This window comes from Amborella trichopoda, chromosome 8 (genome assembly GCF_054954075.1).
Source record: "Amborella trichopoda isolate Santa Cruz 75 chromosome 8, AtrichopodaSantaCruz75HAP2 v2.0, whole genome shotgun sequence".
NCBI lineage: Eukaryota > Viridiplantae > Streptophyta > Magnoliopsida > Amborellales > Amborellaceae > Amborella > Amborella trichopoda.
The window spans coordinates 17,017,808-17,045,518 of record NC_142343.1 but is presented as its reverse complement, the minus strand read 5'-3'; the positions used below and the strand labels follow the sequence as shown (position 1 = coordinate 17,045,518).

The 27,711-nt window shown below is 42.4% G+C and overlaps 1 long non-coding RNA gene across 1 annotated transcript in view; it reads left to right on the top strand.

The window, feature by feature from the left end:
* LOC148780930 (uncharacterized) overlaps window positions 1–22,815 on the top strand; it is a 32,048-nt gene extending 9,233 nt beyond the window's left edge. The window contains exon 2 of the long non-coding RNA XR_016060796.1: window positions 22,584–22,815. This is a non-coding gene — a long non-coding RNA (uncharacterized LOC148780930). The remainder of the gene's footprint in view (window positions 1–22,583) is intronic.
* Window positions 22,816–27,711: the final 4,896 nt, after the last annotated feature.

Sequence of the window (27,711 nt, the reverse complement as noted above, 5' to 3'; positions counted from 1 at the left end):
TTCTAAATGTGCATTACCCTAAGACAAGGGTGGGTCCTTGGGCCAACTTGTCTCGCAAGTTAACCATGATAGTGTTGTGCATAAAATAACGAGATTGCAGGTCAAGAGAGGCGATTTCGAACCAGCTGAAGTAGCTGGGGGCCTTTCTGTCATGATTTAAGAGAGCGCCCACGCGAGTCAGCCCGAATAAGTTACGGACCCAGGTGAGATTGGTCCCCACCTCATGTTCAAAATTCCTCTCTCACTAGTTGGGCACCTGCCCTTATTCTGTGAACAAGGTTCTCGAGAGAGCGATCTCTCCTCCCGAGTCTTCCAAACCCGAGACACGTGTCACCTGATCACCTAGATCCAGAGAGGCAAGGTCGGGGTACTTAACCAGCTTGGTGACTCCACTGGGGACTTATTACCTCTTCGTCGGTTCACTCTTGCTTGATCACATCACCTTTTAATTTCTGCATTGCATTCATGACATCTGGGTTATTCAACCCGTTCATCCGAGTTGGGGATTTTCTCATCCCCGCAGTCGTGACTGCCTCGGGGAAGAGAGCTTCGTTTTCCACGCTCCTCTTGAGTCAGGACACATGGTCGAGCTCCTATGTTCTTTCCTGGATTGGTAAGATAAGGGACTTTAAGGTCCTTAACTCCCCACTTTCTAGTCTTGGTGGACCCTCCACCAGGGCCCTTCGCATTGGTAGCACGTCTGCTACCACACACAGCACCCACCCTGCTATTGGCAAGTCCCTTGTCATTCACATTGCTGAGGTACATCGAAAGGCTGCCCTGTCTGCTTTCGTGAAAGGCAAGCAGGTTGCTATCGCTCTTGAGGGTCGCCGCAAGGCCACCCCCCATACTTCTTCACCACCCCGAACCTTTATGCCTAGAGGCTCGACACACCGATGGAAAGATCTTAGGAGCTCCACCCCTCGCACACACCTAAAGGCTCATGGTCCTACCACTCGAGCCACACCTCGAGGCAACTTTCATGCTGCCTTGAGTTCGCGTCCAAGGCTAGGACTTCTTGAGGTAAACCCTGCACGTGTCAGGCATCTGCATCCCACAGCTCGGGGTAGCGTCAGTTCTGTGCCAGCTCAAGTACACAGGGGTCAACCAGTTCCTCCTCCATCTCAACACAAACGGCTTCACCCTGTGAGAGATAGGCTCTTACCCGGTTCCTCACAGACAAGAGCTTGTAGGTATTGGCCTCATAAGGTCGAACCAGCTGACTGAGCCCGGGCTGACCCCCAAGTCACCTAGAGGGGTACCTCTAAAGGTGCACATGCACCAGCTGTATAGGTTCCTCCCTAATCCTGACTCAGGTGGAGTCGAGATCCAGTTCCTTCTTCTATCGCCCTTCCTTTGTCGAGAAAACACCTCTAGACCCGGTACTCAAAAGGTTTTCCCTAAGAGTACGATCTTGAGTCAGCCACCTCAGATCAGCCATGCACCCAGACCTCACAAGGGAGCTCGAGGCAAAGGCCTGACGGCAGATAGAAGTCTACAGCTTCCAAGGAAGCAGCCCAGATTGCCCTCCATCCTTAGACCTCACTCTATGCTCCAGCTGATAGACACAACCCTTGCATGCTTGAGAAAGACGGGGCAGTCCAAGTCTCAGGCTCCATGTTGCACTGAAGTCTATTGCAGCCTCAAGATCAAGCAGAAGAGAGGCCTGCAGCCCCTGAATAGAGAGGCCCCTAAGGCAGTTGAGGTCACCATTCTTGATGACCTCCTGCCTCACAATCCATTCTTCCCTCTTCGAATTCTAGAGCCTGGGCAAGAAATCCAAAAAGATTGCTCAATGGTTACCGTCACTGGAAAAGTCCTAGCAGCCAAGAAGTCACTGTCCCAATACAGTTAAAAAACGGTCCTCACAAGGTCGGCGTACAAGACTCAAGTCCAGTATGGGCATGTTGATCCCCTACAGACTGACTTTCCTCGTACGACTTGACAACAGTGGCAGTCGACTTCTCTACCTAGCTCTGACCTTCCAGAAGAAACGATCAGTGTCATGGTGATCAACAAGCCGGATGATGCCCAAGAAGAGCGGATGAACAGGTTCGAGGTGATGATGCAATCCATTCTCAAAAAGATGGATCACTTGGAGGCCTCCAAGTCCCCTGCTTCTCCTCCTCATCATGAGGCCAATTCCCAGTTTGGAGAGGACACAACTCCTAAACAAATTCCCCCACCAGCTTCCCAAGACAGCTATGCTCCCTGCACGGTCTCGCAAGCTGATATAGATGCCATGGTGACCCACAGTCTCAAGAATAATGTCTTGGGCATGCAAGAGGCACCTCTCTACCAAAATTCATACCCCTCGTACATCGATCAGGTGCCGTTTCCCCCAAAATATAAAAAACAGAAGCTCCCCCTGTTCAATGGTACTACGTCCCCGCACCAGTATACCGCTCACTTCCAAGCTGCTTGTCGAGAGACAGCAACTGATGGGTGACTTCTCCTCCGTCAGTTCATCGAGACTCTCGAAGGTCCAGCCTTCCAGTGGTATGCTCGGTTGCCGCCAAACTCGGTACACACATGACAACAAATGGAGCAATTATTTTACCGACACTTCTATGAAGTCTAGAGAAACATGGAAACCATCGAGCTCCTCAGTCTGACTCAAGACCCTGGTGAGCCAGTTGATAAGTTCATCGCCTGATGGAGAGACTTGCCAACCTGTCATGCCACTCCCACGACTAAAAAAGAAGCAGTTTAGACCTGCATACGAAATATGCTACTTGAGATTGCTCTGCATGTTGAGGTTTCCAATCCACCCTCCATGTCAGAGCTCATCGCTAAAGCAGTTCGTATAGAAGGTCTGTCCAAGCACCATGGTGGATCTCATCAACAGCCCTCTAGCTCGTGAAACGATCGGGGCAATGACAATCATCACTTCAGCAATTGGGGCAACCAGCAAAAAGAGATGATTAGTGCGGCTGTCACCGTGATCGACACTAAGAAAGCCGCCCCTCAAACCTTGGACCACTCCAAGGCGCAAACACCTCAAGCTGGAGGAAAGTAGCAACAGTCCTATAACAGGGTCCCGCCTCCTAAGAATATAAAGCGAAGTGACTACTGGATCCTACACCAAAACAAGGTGTACCCCTTCAAGAAGGAGTGGATTCTTGCGCTGCTTCGATTACTACTAGAGCAAAACATGATTCAATTGTCGGAAGTCAACTCCTCAGAACAAGTTGGATAGGAGACACACGAGAGGTACTGCACTTTTCATAGGAGAGTAGGCCATCCTACCCAAGACTATTATATGCTCAAAGACATTATCGAAACCCTTATTAAGAAGGGCCAGATAAAGCTCAAAGAGCTAAAGAAATCATTTGGGGAAACTAATGCTTCCCACATAGTGAAAATCCAAGAGGATGATGAGGCACCCACTGTCCTCCATGCACTATTCTCCATAATGCTCAAAGAAGGTCTCATCACGATAAAGCCAACAAGGTAGCCCAAGTTCCTGCCTCTAGGAACTGAGAACCTCAGGTGTCCACATCATACGATACGAGGCCTTGACCTGAGAGAATGTACTGGCTTCCACGAGCTCTTAGCAAAGAAGATGCAACAGCACCAAGAAGTTCATGGTAACGCAGAAGGACATCCTCAAGTCCCAGGTTCACCAGTGCAAGAAGACCTCTCGATACCAGCCCAGTAAAGTATGCTAGACCCTCTTCGAGGTGATGCTCCAACAGGATCTCATCACTCCCAAGCCCACTAGACAACCTAAGCGTCTTACCCAGGGTACAAAAAATCTCTGGTTTCCATATCATCAGGTATGGGGCCATGAGTTTGGAGAATGCTTTGGATTCGAAGCTATAGTCTCGAAAAAAATACGAGAAGTTCACATTGTCTGCACCGTTCTCCCAAAATGCTTCCAAGCCATCACTCCTGCCCAAGAGGAAATTCCACTCCAGGTCCCCTACGAGGATATTTCATACCCTTGTTAGGTGCCTCGATCTCACCTCCCTGGATCTAGGTGATCAGGTGACACGTGTCTAGGGTTTGGAAGACCCGGGACCTGAAACCACTCTCTTGGGAACCTCGTTCAGTGAACAAGGGCAGTTGTCCAACTGGTGAGAAATGAATTTTGAACGTGAGGTGGGGACCAACCTCACTTGGATTCGTGACTTACTGGGGCTGACTCGTGCGGGTGCCCTTTTAGATCACTTCGGAAAGCACCCCAGCTGCTTCATCTCGTTCGAAATCTCCTCCCTTGACCAGCAATCTCCTTATTTTTTGCACAATACTATCATGATTAACTTGCAAGACAAGTGGGCCGAAAGATCCACCCTTGTCTTAGAGCAATGCACATTCAAAAGTTAAGGTGATGAAGTGAAGGGTTCGAATAAAGGTAGAAAAGAGAAGAGAACTTGATAAGGTGATGAGACTAGCATGATAGCTGGATCAGTGACCAACTTGGAGTGGTAGCAAGATGGGCTTGGTACTCAGGACCAGCACGACGGTAATACTACTCAAAACTACGGCTAATATAACTATCATAATCTGGTGTGGCAGCAAGACTAGCATGGTACTCAGGACCAGCACGACTGCAATACTGCTCAACAGTTAGATCGCTATGACAAAATTAGACTAAGTCTACTACTTAATCAAGCAAGAGTAAAGAGAAAAGAGATGAAAAGAGAATGAAAAGAAGGTGCTAAACAGCAAAGAGGGAGGGTCCCGACGGCATTTAGGCATCGCCACCCAATCATGGAGTAACAGTATAGTGACCACCAAATGGCACTGGACACTGCTGCTATAGGGGCAGGCAACGAACTACAAACGATGTTAGCCGTTGGCAGCACATCCCTTTGCAGGCGGCTATAGGCATCACCGTTGACAACATGAGAAGGCATCACATCCCTTGAGGGTGGTGATAGCTTTTGGTGAGGCGCATGATGATAGGCGTGGGGCGCAAGAGAAGCTTGTGCACGACGATAGGCACCGAGCCCATGAAAGAAGCATGTGCACGGCGATAGGCACTGAGCACAATAAAGAAGGCGACGCACGGCGATAGGCATCGAGCGCGCAAAAGAGGCCTGTGCATGGCGATAGGCACTGCACGCACGAAAGAAGCTAGGGCACGACGATAGCCATCAAGCGCGTGAAAGAGGCCTGCGCGCAGCGATAGGCACCGAGAGCAAGAGAGAAGCTTGTGGGGGGCGATGGAAATTTTCGTGACCCTTTGCGGGTGACGATAGGCATCGCCATCTACAATAGGAACGCAACAGGCTGAGCCCTGCTGGCGACGATAGACATCATCGTCTGCGTTCACACGAGATGTCGAGCACACATCTGCGAACAGCGATGAGTAGCACCGTCTGCGAACCTCGTCGAGAGCTGATGGCGAATAAAGAGAGGGAGAAAGAAACCCATGCATGGCGCTGCCATCACCATGAACGACCTGTGAAGCCACAGGAAGGGAAGGAAAGAAAGAAAGAGGCAGGCGCGGCACTGACATTGCCATGCATAGCCTCTAAGAAAAACTCTGAAAAAGAAGAAGAAAGGGAAGAAGAGGAGGCAGAGAAGAGAGAGAAAAATATTTATCTTAAGCGGTGACCCAATGATGAGAAAAGATGGAAATTTTATAAAGCAGAGTTCCGTCTTAGTACAATGATAGTACGTGATATATGTAGAGTTTTACCCAAACATGGGTGAATTGATTAAAACTAAACCTAATTGTTGAAAATTAAGATTTAATTGAATTAAAAGAAATTGTAAAAATGGGTGAAAATTGACATATTTGCCCCTATTTCAACTAAAATTTGACCCCTGGGGATTTTCAACAGTGTCGGATCTAATGGTGGTGGTCCCATGGCTGTTTGATGCTCCAAGAGGAGGGTTCTAGTTATAGTGTTCCTTTTCAAGGTGTTAGAGGTTGATTCTGTCGAAACTGTTTCTCAGTCTACTCTACCTTAGACATGTTGGAATGAGAAAAAAATTGGCAAAAGACTTTTTAGTGTCCTTATGAAGATCTTGACAAGTTTCGGGGGAATTATGAGACTGTTGAAATTTCCACTGTTTGTCAGGTTTTTTTGACTGACTTCTCTATTTTATTCCACATGGGTAACCCATGGTGCTGAAAAAACCCATGGTGCTGAAAAATTTCTTCAAAGAGCATGCCCCACCGAATGTTGTGCTTCGAGAGAAGCGAGAAGTACAACATTTGAAAAATTTCCTATGGCTTTATTTCTTTTTTCTTCCTAGCCACAGGACCATGTGAACGCTGAGGAGATCCACACAATGCTGTAACTAGGATGCTCATACGTTTGGATGCAATGTACAAGTCCATCCATGAAGACTTTAGTAGGAGAGGAGACTTTTGAGGGATCTGTGGAAGTCCTCACCCTCAAGGGACTATTTGTGATCCTGATAATTGAGGATTTTTTATGGACCTCGTTGGTCAGAATCAGACCTATATGGCGGCCAAGTGCCATGCTACAGGGCACTATGACCAAAGAGCCTTTGGTCGGCGTTGTTTTCTACTATACTAGGTTTGCTTTCGACAATGAGGGTACCTCAAAGTGAGTCGAAACTACTACCATACTCACTCAATGGCCTCTACAGACTGCCATTCATCACAATTACGGTCCAGCTGTATGACCCTAAACTATAGTGCACGTCCTGGCTGCATGACGTTAAAAAGTTTTGCACAAGTCTCGAAGGCATGAACCTAAACACCCCTTCACAAAAAAAAGGCATGGTGTACACTTGGACAAGGGAATGCCATGAGTAAAAATGACGATGGGCATGGTCAAGAAACCATGAGTAAGAGAGTTCTGTGGAAACAAAAACTATGGCACGGTTAAATCTCCAAATGGGCATCGTGAGCAAATACGGATGAAAAGGGTGGACATGACTGCAAGGTCATGGGTAAAAGAGCCCAGAAATAACAGAAGTTGGTGAAAACCGTCTTTACGGCGCCACTTCTCATGTTCAAGTGAAAACCCGTAAAAGGGCACTTGGACCTACAAAACAAGTTGATGCACTATCGTTGCCTCAGCTGACACTCAATTTTCAAACAGGCATAATTTCATTGAGGTCTACAAAATCCTCAAATGGAAGCATCCAATCAACAACACAAATTGGCTCATCAGGGAGTGAGATCCACATAAGATCTCTCACATTTCAACATTAACAACCCAAATTGGCTCATCAGGGAGTGAGAGACACATAATATCTCCCACAGTTCAACATCAACAATAACAAGAGTCCTAGAAGGTGAGGATGATGACCAAAATATCCCTTTGGAACGCTAGAAAACCGTCACGAAGGCAAGAATATGACGAAGCTAGGGTCTAACTTGCCAGAGACTTCAAGGTATTCTTCACCATAACAGAGATACCCTGAACATCAAAATCAAACCTGGTGTAGCAGTGAACAATGCCGACCAAATGTTCATATCATTTGGCCTTCGCATAGGCCTGATTATGTTCAAGGAGGCCCCTACAAAGGCCTGACACTTCAGAATCGCAAATAGTCCCTTGAGGGTGAGGACTTCAACAAGATCCATCAAACTTCCTGAATGATTGCACTTCTCGATTCTCTTGAAGTACAACATTCGGTGGGGACATGCTGTTGGAAGATATTTTCATCATCATGGGCCCTCTGCTCAATAAAAGCCTAACAAACAGTGGAAATTTCAACAGTCTCAAAACAACCCTAAAATTGGCCAAGAACTTCATGAGATCTCTCAAAAGTCTCCTACTAAGTTTTGTAGCATTTCAACATGTATAAGGCATTGCAAACTGAGAAACAATTCCAGCAGAATCGACCTGTTGCACCCTGAAATGGACCCTATAACTAGAGCTACATTTTCGATATCTTAATTTACTATGAGACCACTACCATTGGATCCGACATGGTTGAAAATCCCCAAGGGTCAAATTTCATCTTGAACAGACACTTCAGGAAGAAGTTATAGGCAAAAACGTTAAACAAGAGGAGCCGCACGCTATTCCCGTGCGGCCACCCTGCAACTCCACACCATTGAAGGTACAGCCATGACCAGTGACTTTCGACGCTCTTATCCCACTCGTCTGAGGTCGGATCAAGCCCAAATTTTGTTAGCGCATTCGTCTCATCAAGAAGAACGTTTCAATATGTGTCACGCCCCATGACGACTCCCAAGCGCAAAGAAAAGCTAGAGAGAAGTTGCTAATCCATGAAGAAAGTGCAGGAAAATCAGCAGCGTCGTGCCTCGCTCGAGTGGCCAAATTGTGTCGCTCTCAAGCTCGATCGATGCAAGACTAATGCCTTCATGTGTGTAAGGTCTCGGGGTATCTCTGACCCGAACCTCGTACATGATGAAAGGACAGATTCTGTACACGAAGCCAATGAAGTGACTACAAATTCTGTCGCTGGAATTTCATATTTCAGCCAAAATTCCAAAGTGGCAAAATCTTCATTCGGGCATGGAATCGAGCTGCGTTTGTTGCCCAGCGATCGTGACGGCATGCTCAGTGTACGCCAGCGAAGAAACCACAGAAAGACATTAAGGAACAAACACACAATCGATCCAAAGTTTCAAGATTCATTCAAATTTCAATTCACATGATCGTGCCCTAAAAACACGATCCATGGCTCGAAGTTGGTATCAAATCGATCGCCATGCCTAGCCCTACAAGAAAACAATCATCTTTCAATCAACCGGGCATCAGAATGACCCCAGATCATCCATGCAAGATCACGCAAGTTTTAGGGCAACACAGGGACTGTTATGAAATTCCAGAAATTGTTAAGAAGGGGCAAATCTATCATTTTGCACCCTATTTTCTATTTATTTTAATTTAATTTAATCTTAATTATCAGTAATGAGGGTTAATTTTGATCATCCACCCATGTTTGGGGTAAAATTCTATATATACATTGTACCATCATTGTACGCAAAGAACAGAAAAAAGGACTCAATCCCTCACAAAAGAGAGTTTTATCTAATACAATTTCTCTTTCTTCTCATTGTTGTGTCACGTTTAGAGACAGAGAGTAAGGTGAGAGAAATGTTTGGACCGATACCCTTAGGAGTGAGGTAAATCTTCTTTCTCTTCTTTTTCTTTTCTTCTCTCTCTTCCTCCCTTTCTTCTTCCTCTTCTTCGTCTGAGCTCTTCTCAGAGGCCATGCACAGCAGTGCCAGTGCCATGCATGCCTCTCCTACAGCCTCACAGGTCGCTCATGGCGATGGCAGCGCCATGTGTGAGCTTCCTTCTCTCTTTGTTTTATTCTCCATCTCCATGCGAGACTAGCAGACGGCGCTGCTCATCGTCGTCTGCAGACATATCCTTGCTGTCTCAGCGAGGAATGTGGGTAGCGAAGCTTATTGCCATCTACAAGGGCTTCACTCTGTCATGTGACTATTGCAGTTAGCAATGCCCATCATCGTCTGCAAAGGGTCGCGGCAATACCCATTGCATGTAGGCTCCGTCCGCGCCTCTCTGTGCCCATCGCCGTGCATCTCACGAGAGGCAATTGCCACGCGACCCATGAGACGTTATCGTCATGTATCGCCGCCCGCAAAGGATGTTTTGTCTTCTCGCGTTGCCAATGAAGATGCTTATCGCCGCCCGTAAAGGATGTGTTGTCTTCTCGCACTGCCAATGAAGATGCTTATCGTCGTCCGTGGGCTTCTCTCATATTCTACATCAATCGTCTTGTGTCTTGTGGGGAGCTATCACCATGAGCCTCACCAGAAGCCATCACCACCCGCAATGGGCACGAGGTCTTGTCATGATGCCAACGGAGATGCCCATTGTCGTTCAGGCTTCTCCCCCTTTGCCGTCTCGCTCTCTTTCTTTCTCTTCACCCTTTTCTCTCCTCACTTGATTGAGGGTGGAGTTAACCTAGCACTGCCATATTGGCCTTGGTTTCGAGTAGTATTGTCATCATGCTGGTCTTGAGTATCATGCCCGTCTTGCTACCACTTCGAGTCGATCACTGTCTGGCTATCAAGCTAGTCTCATCCCTTCATCAAGGTTTCTTCTCTAATCGACCTTTGTTCGAACCTTCCTCCTCATCACTCTAACTCCTCATGTTCTTAGCCACACGGATGTGCAATGCCCTAAGACAAGGGTGGGTCTCTTTCGAACAACTTGTCTCATAAATTAACCATAGTAGTATTGTGCAGAAAAACAAGGAGATTACAGGTTAAGGGAGGCGATTCCGAACCAACTATAGCAGCTGGGGGGCTTTCCGACGTGATTGAAGAGGGTGCCCACTCAAGCCAGCCCAAGTAAGTCCCGAACCCACCTTAAATTCCTTTCTCATCGGTTGTTATACCTGCCCTTGCTCTCGAGCAAGGTTCCGTGAGAGTGATCTTTAATCTGGGGTTCATTAGAAACTCGAGATACGTGCCACCTGATCATCTAGATCCGGAGGGCGAGATCGAGGCAACTAACTAAGCACTCATACATTGTTGAAGCTGCATGACTGGTTCAATCTCTGTTCAAACTGTTCGGTCTGATAGTAGCTTTGTAGGGGTTACCCTATTGTAATTATGTGTTTGAGGTGGTTGCTACTAGGGCTCCCCTTGACTCCTGGGTTGTAACCCACAAGAGGTATCTAATGGTTGGAAAGGAGCAACATTAGCTGGGTGTTTAGGATGAAGAGGCGTGGCAGTGACTACTGTGCTGACTGGGTTTCGTTGTTGCCTAACATGAGGTTTAGATCTAGTATTGACAAGATTACGAGTTTGACCTTCCCCTGAGGTCTGAGCTTGATTTCCCTCGTGATGCCTTAACAGGCTTTTGATTTTAGTTGCCTTTGTGATCATGTAGGAGAAAATGATGGGATTAGAAGCTTCGACATGAAAGGAAATTTCTTTCTTCATGTTCCTTACACACGATTGTACAGCATCAATCTCAGTCATAGGATTGGTCTAGATTACTCGCTCACTGACTCATTCATCTTCAGATTCATTGTGAGAAGTTCTATTGCTTGAACATTTAGTTTTGCTTCATAAAACCACTTGTAAAACATCTGCTCCATCTCTTCGCAGGAATGAACTGAGAAGTAGTCTGGAGTTCGACACCGATTCATGGCATGCTGACATGAAATGAGCCACGTGCTGCTGATGCGAGCCCATGCCATCGAAGATTGGAAACCATCCTTTTTTATATCCGATTGGAAAGGGAATTTGATGAATAAAAGGCGGGAAAGGTTTTTTGTAATGGACACTTTCTTGTGTCTTTGAAGCTTGTACTAGATGCTTTTATTGATCATTCTTTGGACGTCTTCCTACGTGACCACCGAGGGCACATCTTGAGAGGATTCGTTGGGTTCGTCATAGAAAAAGACTTGAGGGTTTAGAGGTCTTGGGGTTCAAGATATAGGAGGAGGGGGAGGTCTCTCTTCTTCTTCACGTTGACGTTCGAGAGGGGAATTTTCCTCTTGATGGGAAGGCACAGCGGGTTGAGCATCTTCGAGTCCCTTGAGCCTGTCCATGATGTTCTTTAACATGTTCTCGAAATGTGCCATTGGATTTTCAGGTCCATGCCCATCATGGCTTACGACCATTACCTCGACTTGCTCACCCGTTTTGGGTAATTAGGCAGCGGGGTGATTATGATTCTTTTCACACCTTGATTTGGTAATCCGAGAAATATGGGCTGATCTTGCCCATAATGAGCTTGAGATTGTCTCGTAGCCCGAGTGAGTAGCGACTCTAGATGGCCTTGGGGCCGGATTATTAGTGATTCTGACTCTTGAAGGCCTTGAGGCCATCATTCAACCTGAATGGGCCCAAGATAATCTCAGGGCCATATCTCTTCTATCGTCTCATGACGGCCTTGGGGTCGTGGATCAGATGAAGTGAGTTCATCATCATGTACTTTGGTGACACAGCAATGAACAGTTCCACCTATCTCAAGCTCTTCCATGAGTTTCAATTATTAGAACCAATTTAGTTTTAGTAGATCATCTAAGATTGAAGACTCTACTTTTTTCTTTTGGAGCGGCACTTTCATCCCGTTCATCTGTTTAAATCACAGGCTCCGATAGACTTTCTTCCAGAACTGAAACCGATTTTGAAGTCCCTCTCAACTAGCTTGCCTCACAGAGATGTGGGCAACGTTAATCAATTTGGGCAATGTGTGCGTAAGGATTGAGATTTTTTCGGCTTGAGGAAGTGCGTGGAAATAAGAACACAACAGTATATGATGAAGAGAGAGAACGTTGGCGTGCAAGATGAAGAGAGAGAATACCACTATGTGCGATGAAGAGAGAGGGACGCTGTCATGTGCGATGAAGAGAGAATGTCGTTGTGCACGATGAAGAGAGAGGGATGTCGTCGTGCATGATGAAGAGAGAGAATTCCACCATGGTCGATGAAGAGAGAGGGATGCCGTCGTGCACGATGAAGAGAGATAATATCGTCATGCGTGAAAGAGCACAGGTCACTATGTGTGAGAGGGATGGCATCATGCATGTAAGAGAGCAAGCAGCCGTGCGTGCAAGGGATGCCACCGTGCTTGTAAGAGAGCAAGCCGCTGCGCGCGACGAAGAAAGAGAATGCCACCGAGCACAACATTGTCGTGAGTGTTACTGTCGAGCGTGTATGCCTAAGGAACTTTTATGCATGTCTGCCACTTGGATGCCATAGTAAGCTACCTAGATGCCAATAAATTCCACTTATAGCCCCTACCAGTTACCTCCCCCTCTTGATTTATAAATACTACCCCTCTCACCCCTCCTAGGACTTTTGCTATCTCTCACTCACGAGCCCCCTTTTCAATCACTTAGAATCTCTACCTCTTGGAGCCATTTTTTGGGGGCTTAGGAACTTGGCCTGTGTGGGGATTTTGGGATACTATTGGGTGCATGTAAGTAGATCTAAAATTCATGTCTCCATAGTTTCGGCTATAAGCACGATTTTTTAATAAGGATGTGGCTACATGCTATGAAATTTATGTTAGAATATGCATGTTTTTCCAAGACTGTGATTCTTATTAGCATGATAAATTGAGCATTGAAATCATTTCTACTGGCTATGAAAATTTGAAGAAAGTACCCATGTGCTTCTATTTTAAGATGGAAAAGACCTTGTGTTAATGTTAATCCTGGTTTGGAAGTTATGGGTCATTTCCTAAAGTATGTCAAAACTGAACTGCATTTCCAAGAACTTTGCATGTTTTTAATAGGGACAATTAACTAAAAAAATGATGTTTAAATGATCTCAAATTAATTTTAAATGAACTATGGGTATGTCTAATTCAAATTTTGTTTTGGAACTATGTTGAAATTCTTTATGGTTTGGGAATTATGCCTCTATCTGTATGAATATGTCATTATTGTGAGTTGCAGTGAATTTCTAGAACTACTGCATATTTTGTACTAAACCTTTTTTACTGACCAAATGGTGTCCAAATAATCACAAACTACTTTTAAATCAAATAGGGGTATCTCTACTTCAAATTTCGTTTTGAACCATGTTGAAATTCTTTATGGTTTGGGAATTATGCCTTGGTTTGTATGAATATATCATTGTTGTGAGTTGCAGTGAATTTCTAAAACTATTGCATGTCTTGTACTAAACGTTTTACTGACCAAATGGTGTCCAAATTATCTCAAAACTTTTAAATAAAATATGGCTATGTCTAATTAAAATTTTGCTTTGGAACCATGTAGAAATTATGTATGGATTTATGGTTTGGGAATTATGCTTTTATTTGTATGAATATGTCACTGTTGTGAGTTGCAGTAAATTTTTAGAACTATTGCATGTATTGTACTGAACTGTTTACTAACTAAATGGTGTCCAAATGATTTTAAACCGCTTTTAAATGAAATATGGGTCTAACTACTTCAAATTTAGTTTGGAACCATGTTGAAATTCTTGATAGTTTGAGAATTATGCCCATGTTTATATGAATATGTCTTTGTTGTGGTTGCAGTGAAATTCCAGGATTTTTATTTGTTTTATGAGAGACTGTTTACTGACCAATATGTCTCTGATTAAGGCTAAACCAATTCTAGATAAAATTTGGATGAATCTATTTTCAAATTGGTTTTGGGACCATGACAAAACTCTTTAGGGATTGGAAGTTAAGCCACATTTTCTAAGAGGTTATCATACTGAAAACTCTGTTCTGTTATAAATTATTGAATATGCATAGTTGAAATGAGGCATGCTTATGATATAGTGAATGCTCATGAACTATTGAATAATTATGATGAGTCATGCTTGAGCATGAATGAATGCTTATGAGATATGCATGTACATGATTGTAATAAGACATGCCTATGATAAGAATGTGATATGAAAATACTATGCAATGGGACATCCATTGGTGGTGGATCTGATATGATAAGGTTGTGATGTGAAACATTACGTAATGGGACATCCATTGGTAGTGTGATATGAGATATTGAGACTACTGAATGAAGCACTACGCAATGGGTCATCTACTGGTAGTATAATATGTTATGATATAATATGAGTGTTATGCCGACAGTTAAGATCTTCCCTTGACTCTTGATGATAGGAAGGAGTTAGGATGTAAATATGAATGTTTGGGAGGGTCGTGCCCCCCAAATCTTTATGAGTACTACGCATTGGGTTACCCATTGGTAGTGTAACGCCCTCTCGCTAGAAAGGCATAAGGAGATGGTCGTGTCTTGCAGGGCCACAACCTATCAAATGCCCTGAAAGCGTGATGGGGATTGTGTGTGAGTGTGAAGACATTACGAAATGGGTCATCCATTATTCATTGTCTTCCCTCTTGAGTCTGAGTAGAAGTCCCAAGTAACAGGATTGGAATGACTTCTACTTCAGGAGTAGGAGACACTAGGATTGCATGTATCCACTATGTGTTTTTCTTGAATTACTAATATGTTATTTTGATGAAAAGATGTGGTAGACTGTTATCTCATGTGATGTATGATATTCTGACATTTGATTTACACTTCCACCATTGCTAAAGAATTGCACTACATGACTCCATGTTATGACACCTGGATGAATATTGGGGGATGTTTATGAATAACATTGTATAGGCCGGAATATATGATGTTTGATTAGCTTATTAGGCTTTATAGCTCATTCCTCTAATTTTCTCGGTTATAAAGCGATATCCTGCGGTTTTTTAGAGTGGGCGGCTGAGTAAATCATGGCTGGTGGTTGAAGATTCAGATTTGACGAGAAGCTTTATCCTGATAGTAGGTGTTAGATGGCAGCGGCTGTATAGTTGTCTTATTGAAGTCTTGTGTTTTGTTGTTGGGCTTGTAGTGCTTGGGACATGATTGTAATAAATTTTTGGAGCCTGTGTATAAAAATTGGTTTTATTTTGTCAAGTTCTTTGTACCCTGGTGCTTGGGTTTTTGTTTTGTTTCGTGGTTTGCTTTGATTCCGTCTTTCCAAAAGCGTTGAGCGCACTCTCACCTAAGTGGTATTTGCTACCTCTGGTCGCAGTCCCACATTCTGTTGCCCTCCGACAAGTACGGTAGGGGTTAGGGGGTAGGGTCGTGACAGTTATAGTATTAGAGCAGCCAAAATAGGATTCTTGGCCTAGAGAGTCTTAGAAGTTTCTTTAAAATAGGGTTTGGATAGGCTAGTAACTGGGTGTTCCTGTTTTTGGTCAAGATGGCAAGGACACGTGCCAACAATGCGAGTTCTAGTAATGATAACATCGAGGCCTTCGGATAATTCTTCAAGACATTAAGGGCCATGTTTGAGATGATGAAAGATCATATGCCAACCGTGGCTACCTCTACCTCAGATCAGACTGATAGTGGTATGATGGAGAGATTTAGGATGCTAGCACCTTTAGCATTCTTAGGGCATGGGGGAGTGGAAAAAGCTGAGCGATAGAGGAGACAAGTGGAGAATATATTTGATGTATTGCATTGTTCTAATGAGCAAAAGGTTAGACTGGGGATTTTCATGTTCGAAGGGGATGCTGAGCACTGGTGGGGTTCAGTGAAGCAATCTTAGGAGGAGTCAGGGACCATGGCTACTTGGGAAAACTTTTTAAAGGCTTTTAATGAGAAATAATTCCCTGATTCAGTCCGAGAGAGAAAAGAACTGGAATTTATTAGGCTGCAGTAAGGGAAACTATCAGTTGAACAGTATGCAGTAAATTTTGTAGATCTCTCCCGTTACGCACCACACATTATCAATACAGAGGCACGTAAGGCGAACAAGTTTGAGAGGGACCTCGGGCCTGATATAAGAGGGAGAATATTATCAACCAACCTCAAGACCTTCTCCCTATTAGTGGACCTCGCTATGAAGAACGAGAGGGATTGTGAGGAATTTCGGTTGAGGAAAGAAGGGAGAGTGGGGCCCATGCCATCTAGGAACTTTGGGAGGAAGATTCAACCACCTCCTAGGAAACGTTTTAGGGGAAAAAACAATCAGGGCAATACAAAAATCCAAAAGGCCTTCCCGAGCAATGTAAGGGATAACCGGCGCCCAACCTGCTCGTGTTGTGGGTTGAGTAATCATTCTGCAGCTGAATATTATAAGAAGGCGGGATCTTGTTTTCGATGTGGCAAGCCTGGTCACCTGATCAAGGACTATCCTGTAAAGGAGCCAAAGAACCGACCAAGGACTCAAGGTCGGGTGTTTGTGCTCACGGAGCAGGAAGCCAAGGCGTCTACCTCTGTAATCGGAGATACGCTCTATGTCTGTGGTATGGAAGCTAGAATCTTTATTGACCCTGGATCTTCTCATTCTTTTGTTGGACCTCACTTTGCATGCCATATAAATGCTAGACATTTGCTTCTTGACTAGACATTAGTAGTATGTACACCTATGAGGGATTCTATAGAAACTGATATGGTATATAAACACTGTAAGGATTTTCCTGAAGGGTATATCCTACCTATACAATTGATACTTTTGAATATTCAGGATTTTTATATTATCTTGGGCATGGATTGGTTTTCCACACATCATGCTACAGCTAATTGTTATGATAAGACGGTGACCTTAAGACGCCCAAACCAGCAGGAGTTACACTTTGTTGGTATTAAGGATGCTCCCCCCTACACCTTATTTCTGCCCTTTGGGCTTCCCGTCTTCTAACTAAGAGATGTATTGGATACTTAGCCTATGTGGTAGAGAATCGGGATGTCCAGCCCAAGTTAGAAGAGATACCAGTCGTAAGAGAATACCTAAACGTTTTTCTTGAATAATTGTCCTCTTTGCCTCCAGTTAGGGAGATAAAGTTTGCAATAGATGTGGTCCCTTATACTGCTTCCATTTCCAAAGCCCCTTATAGGATGGCCCTAATAGAATTGAAGGAGCTGAAAGAGAAATTACAGGAGTTGTTGGAGAAGGGGTTCATCCAACCCAGCATGTCAACTTGGGGTGCATCAGTTCTGTTTATGAAGAAGAAAGATGGGTCCATGAGACTTTGTATAGACTATAGGTAGTTGAATCAGGTCACAATAAAGAACAAATACCCCCTGCCTAGGATTGACGACCTCTTTGACCAGCTTCAAGGGGCCCAAGTATTCTCTAAGATTGATCTTCGGTCTGGCTATCACCAACTGCGGGTCAAAAAAGGAGATGTTCCCAAGACCACATTCAGAATCCGATATGGCCACTATGAGATTTTGGTAATGCCGTTTAGGTTGACCAATGCCTCAGTTGTTTTCATGGACCTGATGAATAGAATTTTCAGACCCTTTCTGGATACTTTTGTTGTGGTCTTCATAGATGATATTTTGGTGTATTCAAAGAATCTAGAAGAGCATGAGCAGCATCTAAGAGTTGTCCTCCAGACTCTGAAGTCAGAAAAGTTGTATGCTAAGTTGAGCAAAACTAAGTTTTAGCTTCCTAGCGTGACCTTCCTTGGGCACGTTGTTTCTAAGGACGAGGTTGCAGTTGACCCTTGTAAGATTGAATTCGTACTTAAGTGGGGAAGGCCAACAAGCGTGATAGAGGTCTGCAGTTCTCTGAGATTAGTAGGCTACTATAGATTCTTTGTAGAAGGATTTTCAAAAATTGCATTTCCCCTAACTTGTCTGACCCAAAAGGAAATAAAATTTGTGTGGTCAGACCATTGTGAGAAAATTTTTCAAGAACTGAAGAAGAGACTGACCATGGCACCGATACTGAACTTAGCCAAAAGAAATGAGGATGTGGTTTACACCGATACCTATCATAAAGGACTTGATTGTGTGCTTATGCAGCGAGGGAAGGTCATTGCTTATGGATCCAGACAATTAAAGCCATATGAACAAAATTACCCAACTGATGACTTGGAGCTTGTGGCTGTAGTATTTGCCTTGAAAATCTAGAGACACACATTTATGGGGCGCAGTTTAAGGTATTTACAGACCATAAGAGCCTCAAGTACTTGTTTTCTCAGAAGGAGTTGAACATGATGCAAAGTAGGTGGATTGATCTATTGAATGATTATGTTTGTACCATCAATTATCACCCGGGAAAGTCTAATGCGGTAGCAGATGCAAGGAATCTCGTGATATCGATGGCTCACCGAATGGTTCGAGAGATGGGACTATTAGAGGTTGCAGTGGAATGACACCCAACTCTGCCTCTTATTGATGGGGTAAGTATGACTGCTTGTATAAGGGTGGAGCCCCAGCTCTTTCAACATATCTGAATGGCACAAAAGAAGGATCCCCAGCTCATGAAAATTCTGGAACAAATAAAACTGGGAAGGAAAGATGATTTTTCTATAAGTGGTGATGACTCGTTAAGATTCAGGGATTGAGTCTGTGTTCCGAATGATGAGGGTGTGAAGAGAGCTACTTTAGAAGAAGCCCACCGCTCCCATTATGCTATACACCCCAGGAGTACTAAGATGTATCAAGACTTGAAGAAACCTTTCTGGTGGAATGACATAAAAAGGGAAGTAGCACTGTTTGTTTCTAAGTGCTTGACATGGTAGCAGGTGAAAGCTGAGCATCAAAAGCTCACCGGATTGTTGCAGCCCTAGCTCAAGTCATAATGGAAATGGGAACACATCACTATGGACTTTGTCTCTGGTTTACCTAGAACAAGTACTGGACACGATAGTATTTGGGTCATTGTGGACAGGCTTCTAGGCTAGTATTCAGATGGTGCCTTTTGAGGCCCTGTATGGGAGGAAGTGCAGGTCACCTATATGTTGGGATGAGGTTGATGTAAGGAGACTTTTAGGGCCAGAAATTGTTCAAGTAACTTAAAAAAAGATCGCTTTGATTCGAGAGAGGCTCATGACAACTCAGAGTCGGCAAAAGAGTTATACCGATAACCGAAGAAGAGACCACGAGTTTGAGGTAGGCGATTGGGTATTTCTAAAGGTGTCGCCAACTAAGGGCGTTATGAGGTTCGGTGATAAAGGAAAAATTGAGCCCACGATATATTGGACCTTTTGAATTATGGAAAAAGTTGGAAGCGTGGCATATCGACTTGCCCTGCCACCCGAGTTGGCAAACATCCACGATGTCTTTCATATATCTTTATTAAGGAAGTACCATCCTGACTTGTCCCATATTTTGAGATATGAACCAGTTCCGAGCAGAGAACACTTGACTTACATCAAGTAACCTATTGAGATACCAGATCGAAGAGTGTAGGTGTTGCACAATAAAGAAATTCCCTTGGTCCATGTTTTGTGGCAATACCATTCACAGGAAGAATCGACCTGGGAACAGGAAAGTGAAATCCGAGATAAATACCTCCATTTATTCTAATAGCAAAAATATGATTTTGAGGATAAAATCCTTTTAAGGGGGGATGATGTAAGGACCGAGATTTTTTTGGCTTGAGGAAGTGCGGGACAATAATAACACAGCAGTATGCAATGAAGACAGAGAATGATGCCATGCACGAGGGATGTCGTCATGCGTGATGAAAAGAGAATACCGTCATGTGCGATGAAGAGAGAGAATTTCATCGTGCGTGAGGAAGAGAGAGGGATGCCACAGTTCACGATGAAGAGAGAGAATTTCACAGTGTGTGTAAGAGAGCAAGCCACCATGCATGCAAGGGATGTCGTCGTGCATGTAAGAGAGCAAGCCACCGTGTGTGCAAGGGATGCCTCCATGCATGTAAGAGAGCAAGCTGCTATGCACGACGAAGAAAGAGAATGTTACCAAGCACGACACTGTCATGATTGTTACTGTCGAGCATGGATGTCTAGGGAACTTTTATGCATGTCTGCCACAGTAAGCTACCAGGATGACACTGAATGCCACTTTTAGCCCCTTGGTTGCCACCTGCCAACTGCCTCCCCTTCTTGATTTATAAATAGTACCCCTCTTACCCCTCCTAGGACTTTTGCACACTCTCACTCACAAGCCCCCTTTTCAAACACTTAGAATCTCTACCTCTTGGATCCATTTTTTGGGGGCTTGGGAACTTAGCCATTGTGGGGATTTTGGGACACTATTTAGTGCATGTAAGTAGATATAACATTCATGTCTCCATAGTTTTGGCTATAAGCTTGATTTTGAATCAGGAGGTGGTTGCATGCTATGAAATTTATGTTAGAATATGTATGTTTTTCTAGGACTATGATTCTTATTAGCATGATAAATGGAACATTGAAATCATTTCTATTGGCAATGAAAATTTGTGAGAAAGTACCCCTGTGCCTTTATTTTAAGATGAAAAATACCTTGTATCAATTTCCATTCCGGTTTGGAAGTTATGGATCATTTCCTTAAGTACGCCAAAACTATGAACGACATTTCTACGAACTTTGCATGTTTTTAATTGAGACTGTTTACTAATCAAATTTTCTCAAAATGATCTCAAACCACTTTTAAATGAAATATGGGTATGTCTACTTCACATTGGTTTTTGGAATCATGTTGCAATTCTTTATTGTTTGAGAATTATACCTCTGTTTGTAAGAATATGTCACTGTTATGAGTTGTAGTGAATTTTCAGAACTATTGCATGTTTTGTACTGCACTATTTATTGACCAAATGGTGTCCAAATAATCTCAAACCACATGTAAATGAAATATGAGTTTTAAATTTGGTTTTGGAACCATGTTGAAATTATTTATGGTTTGGGAATTATTCCTTTGTTTGTATAAATATGTTTTTGTTATGAGTTGCAGTGAATTTCCAGAATTATTGTATGAATTTTATTGAACTGTTTACTGACCAAATGGTGTCCAAATAATCTCAAACAACTTTTAAATTAAATATGGATATGTATACTTCAAATTTAGTATTGGAACCATGTTGAAATTCTTTATGATTTAGGAATTATGCCTTTGTTTGTATGAATATATCACTGTTGTGAATTGCAATAAATTTTCAGAACTATTGCATATTTTGTACTAAACTGTTTACTAACCAAATGGTGTCAAAATGATCTTAAACAGCTTTTAAATGAAATATGGCTATGTCTACTTCAAATTTCGTTCGGAACCATGTTGAAATTCTTGATGGTTCGAGAATTATGCCCATGTTTGTATGAATATGTCTTTGTTGTGGTTGCAGTGAAATTCTTGAATTTTTAGATGTTTTATGAGAGATTGTTCAATTACCAATATGTCTCTGATTAAGGCTAAACCACTACTAAATAAAAGGTGGATGAATCTATTTTCAAATTGGTTTTGGGACCATGACAAAACTATTTATGGATTGGAAGTTAGGCCAAATTTTCTAAGAGGTTATCATACTGAAAACTCTATTATGTTATGAATTGATGAATACGCATAGTTGAATTGAGGCATGCGTATGATAAAGTGAATTCTCATGAACTCTTGAATAATTGTGATGAGTCATTCTTGAGCATGATTGAATGCTTATGAGATATGCATGTGCATGATTGTAATACGACATGCCTATGATAAGAATGTGATATGAAAACACTATGTAATGGGATATCCATTGGTGTTGAATCTGATATGATAAGACTATGATATGAAATACTATGCAATGGGATATCCATTGATAGTGTGATATGAGATACTAAGACTACTGAATGAAGCACTACGTAATGGGTCATCCGTTGGTAGTGTAATCTGTTGTGATATAATATGAATGTTATGCTGGCAGTTAAGATCTTCCCCTGACTCCCGATGATAAGAAGGGAGTTAGGATGTGAATATGAATGTTTGGGAGGGTTGCACCCCCAAATCTTTATGGGCACTACGCATTGGGTTACCCATTGGTAGTGTAACGCTCTCTCGCCATAAAGGCATAAGGAGAGGGTCATGTCTTGCAGGGCCACAGCCTATCAAATGCCCCGAAAGCGTGATGGGGATTGTGTGTGAGTGTGAAGACATTACGAAATGGGTCATCCATTTGTCATTGTCTTCCCTTCTGAGTCTAGGTAGAAGTCCCAAGTAACATGATTGGCTTGACTTCTATTTGAGGCGTAGGCGACACTAGGATTGCCTATATGCACTATGTGGTTTGCATGAATTACGAATTTGTTATTTTGATGAGAAGATGTGGTAGACTGTTAGCTCATGTGATGTATGATATTTTGACATCTGATTTACACTTCTCCCACCATTGCTAAATAATTGTGCTACATGACTCCATGTTATGACACCTGCATGAATCTTGGGGGATGTTTATGAATAGCATTGTAAAGGCCAGAATGCATGATATTTAATTTACTTATTGGGATTTATAGTTCATTCATCTGATTTTCTCTGTGTAGACTGTTAGCGTGCGGTTTTTTAGACTGGGGGTTGGGTAAATCGTGGCTAGCAGTTGAAGATTCGGGCCTGGGAGAAAAGCTTTATCCTGATAGTAGGTGTTTGATGACGGTGGCCATATAGTTGTTTAGTTGAAGTCTTGTGTTTTGTTGTTGGGCATGTAGTGTCTAGGACATTATTGTAATAAATTTTTGGAGCTTGTATATATAAATTGGTTTTATTTTGTCTAGTTCTTTATACCCTTGTGCTTGGGTTTTTGTTTTCTTTCGTGGTTTGCTTTGATTCTATCTTTTTAAAAGCGTTGAGTGCACTATCATCTGAGTGGCATTCACTACCTCTGGTCGCAGTCCCGCACTCTGTTGCCCTCTGGCATGTACGGTAGGGGTCAGAGGTGGGGTCGTGACAATGTGGTACCCTGGTAGGAGGGAGCTTGGAGTTGATTTTGGCAGCTTGGGTCGGCCTTGAGGAGGGGTATGGTGTTTGGACATCTTTGGATGCTACACCTTGCCCCGAGTGCAACCTTTAGGGCCATTTCACGCATATGAAGAGGAAATAGTAGACATGATGGTACTCGAAGGAAATTTCTTCTAGTACTACATAATAAGCGACTTCGAGGTATTGAGGGGCGTGTGCGACGCTCCTTTCCCTTTTCTACTGATAGCATGACCGGATCTGTAGGTGTGTGCATGGCCCACAGTAGTGCTTGGAGTGGTTTGTAACCCAATCCCTGAGTACTCGCCTTTTTAATTGGAGTAGCCTTAGGGCTTTCAGCATACATGTGTATTGTCTTGGAAGACTTTCGATTGCCTCGAAAGTCGTGTGCTCATTTGGTTCCAGCCTTTGGGCAGCCCCGAGCCGCATGATCAACATGCGATGAATTAGTGGCTCGAAGACCACTTGTGGTGAGTCCGGGTCCCAAGGGATCCAAAGCAGGTGAGGAGACCGGGGTAAGCTATTGCTTGTCCCTTATCATCACGATGACGATTGAACCATCAATCATGACATGCATGAATGTGTGTGGGGTGGGTTTTGGGCCGCCCGAACTGGCGTAGGAATCACCATAATGCGATGTGTGCGGCGACGCGCTAGTGCTAGCAACGCCTGTGTGAAGCAAGGGTTGGGTTACGTTTTGGTTACTCACTGAGACGGCAGTCTTATCAGGACTCATCGAGCGAAGAAGAGAAGTGGCGTCAGGACCACTTTTAGGCTTGCGACTGACAGAATGCCCGCTAGTAACAAGGTACATATGAGAGGAGGTGGTTCCGGAGCCACCCATGCAGCTGACATCAATGGATTTACCTTTGATGCCGGAGGAGGGGGGACAAGGGGTTTGAGCACCTTTTCCCTTAATTTTCCTAGCCTAAGCTAGGATGGTAAGGCCAACCAAGCCACTTGACGAGGACAGGAGAGAAGTAAGATTAATTGTTCTGCTCTCCATCAGTGAGGTCACAATTATGGGGATGATAAACTCCCCAACTTGGATGAAAGAGGAGTAATAGAACCCCATTGTCGTTTTAAAAAGAGGAAGAAGTGAGATATTTGCCTGAGAACAGTCTTAGCCAACTATAGGGTGGCATGTCCCCGATGGAGTCGCCAGTTGGTCGGGGCCGGATTTGTTCCTCACGTGGACGGCAGCAGAAAATCATGTCTCGCGCGCTACATGTTTGTTGGTATACACATGCAATCTCACCTTTGCGTGGATAGGAGCCAACAATGAGAAAGATTTTACGACAAGGGTGCGTTTAGATGCCTACCTCATCGTTTGGGGGTTCGGGGACACTCCTGAGTAGTTGCCCTCTTAAAACAGTTACGAAGCCCTCCGATTATCTGCCAACACGGTTTGGACACGAACTCTCCTCAGGCTCTAACACATCGCCCTATTCTCTTATGCTGGAAACTACAATATGAATTCGATGATATTCCTCTATAATGGTTTACTCAAACGGGGGGCTGGCTGAGAAAAGAAAGAATGAGGGGAGAAATAATGACAAGAATCCCCCTATCCATGCAAATGCTATACGCTCAGGTGATCAGAGCAACTAAAGAGTTAGAACCCTCTTGACTATCGACTCAAGAAAACTCTACTCAAGTGAGTGAAGGAGAGAACGTATTTATTTCTTGTGGCTCAACTCGATTGTATGGAGCAGAAGTTAGAGTGATGGTCCGAGGGTTGAAACTCTTCGGATGACTCTGAAGGGTATTGAATTGAGCATATGATGGATAGCGAGATGCTATACGGAGCCGCAGGTTTGCTGTGTTTGCGCTCGAAGCACAAAGGGGAAGATCGCAAAGAGAGACGAGACTGCGGGTTCCGCGACTCCGTGACCCACAATGTGATGAGAATGAGAGAAAGAAGGGGGAAGAGATGGGATTGTGCATTTGTCAGTGTTGTAGGTTACTGCTCGAGGCCAACAATGAGTAGAGAGAGAGGAAGAAAGAGAAAGAAGAAAGAGGAGAGAGAGTGGAATCATGAATTAGATTGGATGATCCGATTAGGAATCAGAAGTTGTGTAAAGGAATGAAAATACCCTTATGCAGACTAGGATCTGAGTGCTTTGAGGTGTGGCCTAGCCTAAGAGAGGGAGAGAGAAAACGGGGTCATGTGATCAGGATGGGCAAGGGGTATTTTCTCTCTCTTAAATTTTTCTCTCTCCTTGCCTCTAGATCCAAGGGTTAGAAGCAAAAGACAAGTGGACACAAGCTTAATGTCTCGATTTCGTTGATAAATGATCCAACCTTTCTACAATTGACCTAAGATTGTTTATATAGAGGAAACACAAAATAAGGGTAGATACTCAAAACTAAGCCAAAATGTGATTTAAAAAAAATTACAATAAAATCTCTAATTTAAGAATAATGACAAAAATGCCCCTTAAACCTTTTGTGCTGTACTAATGACGAAACCACCCCTTTCTAAAGGGCCTTTTGCCATTGTCAAATCTTGGGAGCTTTTTCGGATGTTTGTGGCGGTAGTTCAGACGATCCATCATTATAGTCTTGATTAGTGGTTTAAAAAACAGATCGGTGCCCCGGATCGGACACCCCAAAACCATCTAGATCGGTGAATCGACGATCCGGATTGGGAATCGGCCGAATAGATCGCATTAAGACTTCAATAATCTAAAAAATTATTAAAGTTCATTATAAATATTGTTTTTTATGAATCCAATAAGAAATGGGGGTACTACATTATTAACTTTCATATTTTTCATTAATATACGAATATTGAGAGGTTCTTTCCTATATGAACTTATGTTAACCATTAAATTTACATCACATAAAAGAAAAATCATAGAATTATCACTGATAAAGTATATAATCATACATGGACTACTATAAAAATGGATTAAATCGATGAAAAAATGGCTACCAAAATCTTGAATTGACAGAAAATCCCAATTCACAAAAATAAAGCCCAAATTATTACATCTTAATTAACTATAATCCAAAATTATCATAACCTAACTAACTATAATATTATATACTGAAATTAAAATTGTTGGTTCACATTTTATAATTATTTTATTATACAAATAATAACAAATCCAAAATATCTTATAATACCATCTAATTTAAAATGTATTATTGACTACTGTAAGAAAAAATAGTACATTACATAATTTATAATGCAAATAAATTAAAATAAATAAAATAAAAACTTTGGTTATCAACATAGAAATTATTAGAATACGGACCAAATTTCAAAATAACACTTTCATTTTTCAAAATCTAATTTGTTAGATTTCTAAAATAAATTTAGTGTAAGTGATTGTTAGTAGAGAGAGAGAGATTTCAAATGGCCTCATTGTATGAAACCTATATTTAAATTAATATTCCTAAATTTATGTTAAAGACCACCATGTTATAAAATAAAAAATATAATTAGACCATTTATTCCTAGGTAAAATAATAATAATAATAACAATAGGCCTTCATAGATGAGAGAGAGAAAAATGGCTAGCACGCTCCAAGCCTATATTGTATTACTTTTTCATATCTAATTTAAGCTTACAATAATCGCAGTTCAAATACATGCTTTAAAAGCATGATACTTGTTGTATTACCTTTTTTTTTTTTTTGATAAGAAATACTTGTTGTATTACTATATTTTTTTTATACTTGTTGCATTACATTTTATTTTTTTTATAAGAAATACTTGCTGTATTATATTTTATTTTTTATTTTTATTTTTTGACAAGAAATACTTGTTGTATTACCCTTTTCTTTTTTTTTAACAAGAACTTTTCGTTTTTATTTTTTTACGAGAAATACTTGTTGTATTATTTTATTTTTTTAACAATAACCTTTTCTTTTTTTTGACAAGAAATACTTGTTGTATTACCCTTTATTTTTTTTTATAATAACTTTTTATTTTTTTGACAAGAACCTTTTATTTTATTTTTTTGACAAGAAATACTTATTGTACTACCTTTTATTGATTTTTTAGTGACAAGAACTTTTATTTTTTTTTTGACAAGAAAATTTATTTTATTTAATTTTTTTAACAAGAACCTTTTATTTTTTTTTGACAAGAAACTTCTTGTAAAAATATAAATGAAATTTCTTGTAAAAATATAAATAAAAGGTTCTTGTAAAACAAATGGTGCTATCGAGATTTGAACCAAGGGCCTTCAACATATAAGAAGGTTGTGATATACCAACTACACCATAGCACCACTTGTGGGATTATCCATGTGAATAAACAAGTATATTGTATTACGTTTTGAAGTCAAGTATCATTCAAATCCCACATGGAAAATTGAAAGGATATTGAGGGGTATAAACCTTTCCTTGGTACCACTGGAGATCGTGTGTGAAGTGTGTGAGGAAGCATGAGACCTTGTGCCCATGGACATGTAGCATTGTTTCACTGTAGTGGCTTGCCGATTTTGCCATTGTACTGTAGCGACTTGCTCGATTTATCGCTGAAAAACACTGTTTCAGCTCTAGAGTCGCCGATTTTGCCATTGTACTATAGCGACTCGCTCGATTTATCGCTGAAAAACATTGTTTCAGCTCTAGAGTCGCCCGATTTCCGGTATTTCTTAGGATTCGACATGGGATGGCCGATTCCCATGGGACTTGGAATCACTGAAAAACGTCGTTTCAGCTCTAGAGTCACCTGATTTC